Consider the following 7,623-nt stretch of genomic DNA (forward strand, 5'->3'; position numbering starts at 1 on the left):
ATATTAGAAGTACGCCCACACCACAAGGTGAAAAGGCACAGGCTTGTTTACCCACACAGTGACTTCAGGGTTGATTGCAAGGCAAAACTCTGGTTCTGTTTGTTCCATGCCAACCACTGTTTTTTTTCCGACAAGGGTAAGAATCAATATTATTACTATTTGTTCAATTTTTCAAAAAAATGATATCCTGATTTTACGCACTATTATACATTTTGTATGCCTGATCTAAATTTAGGCAATTAAAAACTATTTGATTATCTAAGGCTTTATATTAATCGGGCAACAATTAATCATAGCCATTATTTTAAGATCTCACCAAGTAATTTGGTATTATTTTGTTTTATTATCTTAACCTCAGTCCCATTGCTGTGTAATTGCTGAGGTTAATGAATCTGTAATTACTGCTTATTGTTGCCCAGGTAATATTAATCTTAACCTGTTAACACGGTGGAAATAACCAAGTCGCTTAGTGAACAGGTCAATGAACTTTTTAAAACGAGTAAACTTCCCCTTCAACGAACCTGCCTGCAAGTCTATCCACTTGACTTCCCTCAGCTTATCTCTCAGTTCCTTAAAGTTTGGAAGGGACTTTTAAATGATGTCTGTAATTTCCTTGAACATCCAGCAAAGAAAATGTCCCCTAAATATTATGTTGTATTGTATTGCATTGTATATTTCTAGGGAATATGAGCTCTTATGTATTACCATTCACTTTGTACAGTAGCTCTCACATGTTCCAATATGAAAGACAATGGAAAACGTATGCATACATGCATATTTATATATTTTTCCCATACCAATTTGTCAATTTGCTGCTGCCTGATGCACTTATGCCAGTCTTGTCCTGTCTCTTTTTGGGGAGGTCGCTGTAGGAGACCTGGAATTAAGTATTTAGTTACAGTGTAAATGTTGCTTCTTTGATAAAACACTACAAATACCAGAATCCTATTCAGGTGGAACATTTTCTGGGAAAAATGTGGCGGGCGGATAAGTTTTATGTAGAGCTGTGATTGAGTTTCATTTACCCCCTAATATAATTTAAAACATATTGAATCACCGCAATACATTACAGCCACAAGAAGAAAACATAAATTATACTGTATATTTGAGGACACTGTTAATTGACATATTTTAAATAATATCACATTTATTTAAAAAAAGGTACATTTAACATTGGTAAGCAGTGAGTTTTTACTGTTTAACTGGTTATAAATAAATCAGACACATAATGTGGAATTCAGGTACAAGCAAAAAAAACCAAAAAAAAAACGAACTAACTAGAACGGCTGCATGTCACTGATAAATTGCAAATGGGTCAGGTCAAGGTTTTGCAACCCAGTGTTTGATTTGAATTAGTAATACTGTTTCTGTAGCGTTCCCCTTTTAAAACAAGTTACTGATTAAGCCACTCAGAACACACTACACAAAGTAACAAGGAGCTACAGTTTTAACTAAGTTAATAGAGTTACCTCTTCAGTTAATGCCCATAAGCAAAATACAAACAGAAACACCACAGCCAGTGACAGATAAAAACACAAAGAGTTTAAGGATTATTAGCAAAAATGACAGGGAGTACACCTGTATATGAATATCAGTAACAGGGAGTACACCTGTATATGAATATCAGTAACAGGGAGTACACCTGTATATGGATATCAGTGACAGGGAGTACACCTGTATATGAATATCAGTGACAGGGAGTACACCTGTATATGAATATCAGTGACAGGGAGTACACCTGTATATGAATATCAGTGACAGGGAGTACACCTGTATATGAATATCAATGACAGGGAGTACACCTGTATATGGATATCAGTGACAGGGAGTACACCTGTATATGAACTAGATGGTTGAATACATCATTCTTCATTTTGTCTAGCGGACATTTTCTAACAAGATAAATGAAAAAGATCTTCGTGACATTGTAATATAAGAGCCAAACACTGTAGCTACACCTGGTTGATTATATAATTTTTGTTTCTCAGACAGACAGTATGAGGTTTGACAAAATGCCAGAAGGTGTACTTTAGATGAGCTGAATGTTATTCTGTTATTCTGGTGAGGATAAATACAGTTTTGGAGCAATTTCTCAAATGTTTTGCCTAAAAAACAGAACAAGAAACTGAACCACTGCTGTACACATCCTTATCAAATGCATTTCATAACAAACAAACTGCCTTTATTTCTTTATTTATTATTTTTTATTGTGTTTGCAGACAGAGTGGAACCCAAATTATAAGAATTGGAACCCCATGCTATACGAATACCTTTGTAACAAGGGGATCTTTACTAACTAAGGAAAATAATCTAACATGGCAAAGAGAAGACCATGTGTCTCTGTGGCTTTGACTGACCCCCAGTGCTTTACTCTGAGGCTCTTTAGGGTTTTCAGCTACATTCCATGACAAACATCTAAAACAGCCATAGCCCTCCTCCTTCCCCAGGTCAGAACTGCAGCACCCCAGGTCATCCTTGACAAACAGGATTGCTGTTCACCTCAAAGACACCCCCCCCTACCCATGGGAACCAAGAATCAGCTGCATTCACTGAAAGAAGTGCCTCCCCCTAGAGAACATGCAAAAGATTTAGTAAAAACCACAATGAATACAAAGCACACTGTGCCTATAGGCAAAGGCAGAAACACAAAGACATGTTTGTAAAATACAGTCATACTTTGTTATGCATGATAATTAAAAACAACCATTCGATATGTTGTATTCCAGGAGATTCAGGGGGGTTGTTGAGATGTTAAAGGCAAAGAAATTCAGTTTGAGCAGCCAGAAACACTCAGCTTCATTCGTGAAAACTGCATGAGATGCCATCTCTTGTACAATAAGAGACAATGTGTTAGCTTTCAGTTCAATGCAGAAGTGCCGTTATTACTGTGTGGTTATTGTACATTAATACTATTCCTCAGTATGGAGCACATTGTTTAAAAAACATATATATATTCTTCTAAAACAATATTCTTCTAATAGTGCTATCAATATTATTGGTGGGCAGCCGTTTGCAAATAGGACGGTAAATCTCATGCTTTATATAACAAACAACAAAGCCTTCTGAGACATTTGGCTCTGCCATACAGTATAGTAAATAATATTCGATACATTTTAGAATATAATTCTTGTTTGGTAAACTTTAAGTTTGGGTATATTCCACTGCTCAGGGTCCCTGTTAGGTGAATGCAAGGTTCTCTATTTAGAGGTGGTATCTTTGGTAGCGAGCAGACAGGAGCCAGTGATTTCCACACAGCATTGCTGCTCCACTGGCCGACATGTAAAACCTTAACAAATACACAGAACAAACAAGCAGAGCAAACGTTCCGTAGCGCCTTTGTTTATTATCTTCCATCTACAGGAAGTTCATTTCATTTCTCTTTACAGCCTGACAACGTAGGCGCAAGAAAGCTCATGTGCCCTGGTAAATAATTATTATCTCTGCTTACTTCCCCTTTCACAATTGCGTTTTTTCCCATAATTTTCTCCAAAATGAAAGCAATCCCATTAGAAATAATAATAATAATAAAAAACTACATATATTGGAATGTTGTCAAATGTACCAAATTATGACATATACATGAAAAATTATGTAATATGAACACTGTGGTACAATTAGGATTTGGGGCCTATGCAGGTAGAACTGGCTGGAAAGCCTTCCCAGCATGCACCAGCACACGATAAAACTGATCTATTGACTTGTGTTTTCTGTTCTGTTAGGATGGAGTTAGAGACTGGATTGTGCTTTTATTTTGTAGTTACAGCACAGTGTTTTGAAAACAGTGGTTATAGTTACTCACTGTTGACGTTTTCTTTTTTTCATAAAAAGGTGAGACTGATAAAAAAAAAAAAGGATCAAACTGGTGTCATATCTCCAACCCTCCCACAGTAATTTCTCACCTTGACCTTGTTATCTTTGGGTGGGTGTACACAGTACAAATGAAAACCACCTATCCACACACATGACACACATGTCAACATTTAAACAAAGGAGATAAGGGATTGGAAATGGATATATCAGCAATGCGCATAATCCCTTGAGTACATTTCTTCTGAGTGAATTCCTTTCCAGTCTCTGATTTTTTTTTTAAAGGGGACTTAACTGAAGTTTATTGAAGTGTGTAGCAAGTCACAGACAATATACAGCAAGTTATATTGGAATACCATAATAATACCAGTTTCATATGTAATAAAACCTTGCAATAAAGAAAGAGCAGCGTTTCCCCACACCTGCATGTTCCACTTACAGCAGTGATTACCGTCTTCACTGTTTAACACTCCTACTTTTCAAGCATGTGCACAGACCTCAAAATCAGAGTGGGAGAACACAGGATATAAATAATGATCTGCTGGCATGACTATTGACATAAACATGACTCAGATGAGTTAATGGGTTCAGTGCTCACTGTCTGGCTAAAAGGGTGAGTCATTCCAACAGGATTATTAAGAATACGCAGGACAAAACCACAAGGTCTTTTTAAAATACCTTTTTTCAATAATGTAACATTTTTATCACTGTGCAGTTAAACTTTCTCGTTAATGTCCTTGTACACCGACAAGGGTTGAACAACAAAACATATATAAATGCCAATAATATATCAGAATTTCATTCAAATTGTCTCTTTTTTTTAAATGTGTTATCCCTGACTTGTACTCCCTGTTGCAATGTTGTTTAAAGAAAACATTTCTTTTTTCAGTTCATAAGTGAATCACATTACTGTATTTGAACTTGGGGTTTATCAACAGATAACACATTATTTCATTTTAGTAAATGTTATTTTACATGGTAGGTACAACAAACAGTATTGTACCTAGTATTTTCTTTACTTTATTTCACATAGCAGGTATCATCAACGCTCTTCACTAAAACATGACCACTGTGAGTGTACTGCATTGACTTCCAGTTTAAAACATTCCCAGGGTTAACAGCCAAACCAACGCTCATGGCGCTTATTTCACACTCTGACAGCACGTAATCCCACATGTGTACCTCTGTGATTTGGCCAACAAAGGCCTGGGACGATTGGAATCCCCCTCTGTAAGTGTCTTGATCTTGACTGAGGATTATGATAGGCTTCCCTTCAACTAACATTCCTTTCTTTACCGCCTTCATCTCGCTGCCTTTCCCGTTGATCCACAGCTGAACCTTCCCACTGCTCGTCTCCCAGGTCCCGCACACAAGTCCATCCCGATGGAGTCCTCTCATCCGACATGAGCAACTCCGGCTGATCGTTGTTCACGGCCATGGTGTGTTTGCCATACCTGAATTTGAAGAGGAGAAATGTGTTGTCTTTGGAAGGGGTGGCAAAGGAGAAGAGACACTGATCTGTTGTCAGGGTGGAGTGGTACCTGTGGCAGATGGTCGCTGCACTCACAGCCTCCTCCTTGTCCGGTATGAGCTTCACGTAGTTGCTGCTGGACGTCTCATGAAAGTAGAAGGCTTTCCCTGATAGATCTATTTGGGGCATAAACAAAGGATTTCAAGAGTTGATGCTGTTCATTAGATCAACTATTATATGCAAACACTAGTTTCAAGACCGCAAAACTGGTAACTGAATTGGAACCTAAAAAGTGATGTAATTGCAGAAGCAGTGGCACAAAATAACCTCAATCTGTTATCACTATTACCTCAATTAACACAGCAAAAACATCCATCTCTTTCAAGGAAATCTATCAAACTATCTATGTATATACAGTGCAATCCATATTTTGACCAAAGAAACTGAGTGAACTGGTCCTAATATAAAGCAGAGGGATACTTGCTGATTATCTCCAGACTCAAAGGCACTGACTGATTGGTCTCATTGATAAACTGGTCTTCGCAATGATACACCCTGTTCTGAGGTCTGTCTTGCTGCCATGCTTTAGTTTTATTAGGTAGTTTAGTAGCACAGCTGGTATCTGGTTCTCATCTTGTGAAGCTCCAGAGCAGCCCGGCAGCAGAAGCAACAGAAAAAACAGCTTCTGCATGTCAGTGAATCCCAGGGTTCAGAGCCTGCTTCTGCTTCAGGAACATTAACATTTTCTATTGATTTTTGGTGCATTTTTATTGCCCACTTCAACAACTTGCGAAATCAATTTTTGGACTGGATGTACTGTTTTGTGTCAACACTTCGATTAGGCAATTTTATTCAAAAGGTTTAAAGATTACAGATTAAGTATCGAAAAGAAAATAAACACATTGTGCTGCTCATTAGGGAACATGCAAGATACATACACAAAAAGATCTTATTTTAATTAGCCTTTAGTAATGCTGTTACTACAGTTTCTAAGTCAAGTCTATTAAGCATATAATATATTAAGCATATATCTGAGGCAAGATAGCTAAGAACCTTGGAGTCACCCTGGACCCCTGCCTCTCTTATTCCCAGCACATCTCCACTCTGGCACGCACTTGCCGATTCTTCCTGAGCAACATCCGAAGAATCCGACCCTTCCTCACCAACTATGCTACCCAGCTCCTGGTCCAGGCCCTGGTACTCTCCCGCCTAGACTACTGCAACTCCCTCCTGGCTGGCCTCCCTGCGTCCGCCACCCGTCCGCTCCAGCTCATCCAGAACTCTGCTGCCCGCCTAGTGTTCTCTCTGCCTCGCTTCGCCCACGCTACTCCACTACTCCGCTCGCTCCACTGGCTCCCGATCACCGCTCGCATCCAGTTCAAGACTCTTGTACTAGCCTACAGATGCCTTGACCAGACTGCACCCAGCTACCTCCAGACCCTCATCTCTCCCTACACCCCCACTCGACCTCTCCGCTCCGCCTGCACTAGAAGACTAGCTCTACCACCGCTACGCTCCCCTGCCTCCAAAGCCCGCTCCTTCTCCACCCTTGCTCCACAGTGGTGGAATGACCTTCCTACAGATGTCAGGACTGCCCAGTCCCTGACCACATTCCGGCGCCTCCTTAAGACTCACCTCTTCAAACAGCACCGGTAGAACTCCTCTGTTGTATCCTGGGACACTATCACCCTTCATTTAAATATGCTTTATTTTGCTCTTATCTGCCCCCTATTTTACTGCATTTAATCCTGTACCTCAGAATATTGTAATCTGCCAAGTGTTTAATCTGTAGTATTTTGTACTTAATCATATCCTGATGTAACTATCACTATTTAATCATATCCTGATGTAACTATCACTATTACCTGCTGTATTATTGAATTGTGGTTTGTCAAACTTGTACTTTGCTTGAACAAAAGTTATTGTATTTCTTGCTCTTATTGTATTACTTGTATTGTAACGCTTGAAATGTTTTTGCTTACGATTGTAAGTCACCCTGGATAAGGGCGTCTGCTAAGAAATAAATAATAATAATAAAATAATAATATATATTAAGTATTCTTAATATATTAACGATATAGTAGTACTGAAGAAAAATTACAATCAGTAAACGAATAACAATGTCTGAACACCAATTCTGTGACTTAACAGAAAAGTAATTACAATTAGCTTGCCTACTAAAAAAAAAACAACAAACTTTGCGATTGATTCAAAGCTAGACTGGTGGTCTCAGTGGATGGTAGTGTAATCCACATAACACAACTATTGCACCATTCAACAAAGGTTGGGCATGGAGAATACAATGCTCTCTTATCCCCAAACAAACTTCATGCTGTTGCTCTTTA

At 38.7% G+C, this 7,623-nt stretch overlaps 1 long non-coding RNA gene and 1 pseudogene across 1 annotated transcript; one reads left to right on the plus strand and one right to left on the minus strand.

The window, feature by feature from the left end:
- Positions 1-47: 47 nt before the first annotated feature.
- On the plus strand, positions 48-2,713 carry LOC131739395 (uncharacterized). The gene is made up of 2 exons (XR_009330506.1): positions 48-136; positions 2,220-2,713. It is a non-coding gene; the product is annotated as an uncharacterized LOC131739395 (long non-coding RNA).
- Positions 2,714-4,827: 2,114 nt separating this feature from the next.
- LOC131739320 (serum amyloid P-component-like) lies at positions 4,828-5,503 on the minus strand (annotated as a pseudogene).
- Positions 5,504-7,623: the final 2,120 nt, after the last annotated feature.

Source organism: Acipenser ruthenus, chromosome 11 (assembly GCF_902713425.1).
Source record: "Acipenser ruthenus chromosome 11, fAciRut3.2 maternal haplotype, whole genome shotgun sequence".
In the NCBI taxonomy this organism is placed as follows: domain Eukaryota; kingdom Metazoa; phylum Chordata; class Actinopteri; order Acipenseriformes; family Acipenseridae; genus Acipenser; species Acipenser ruthenus.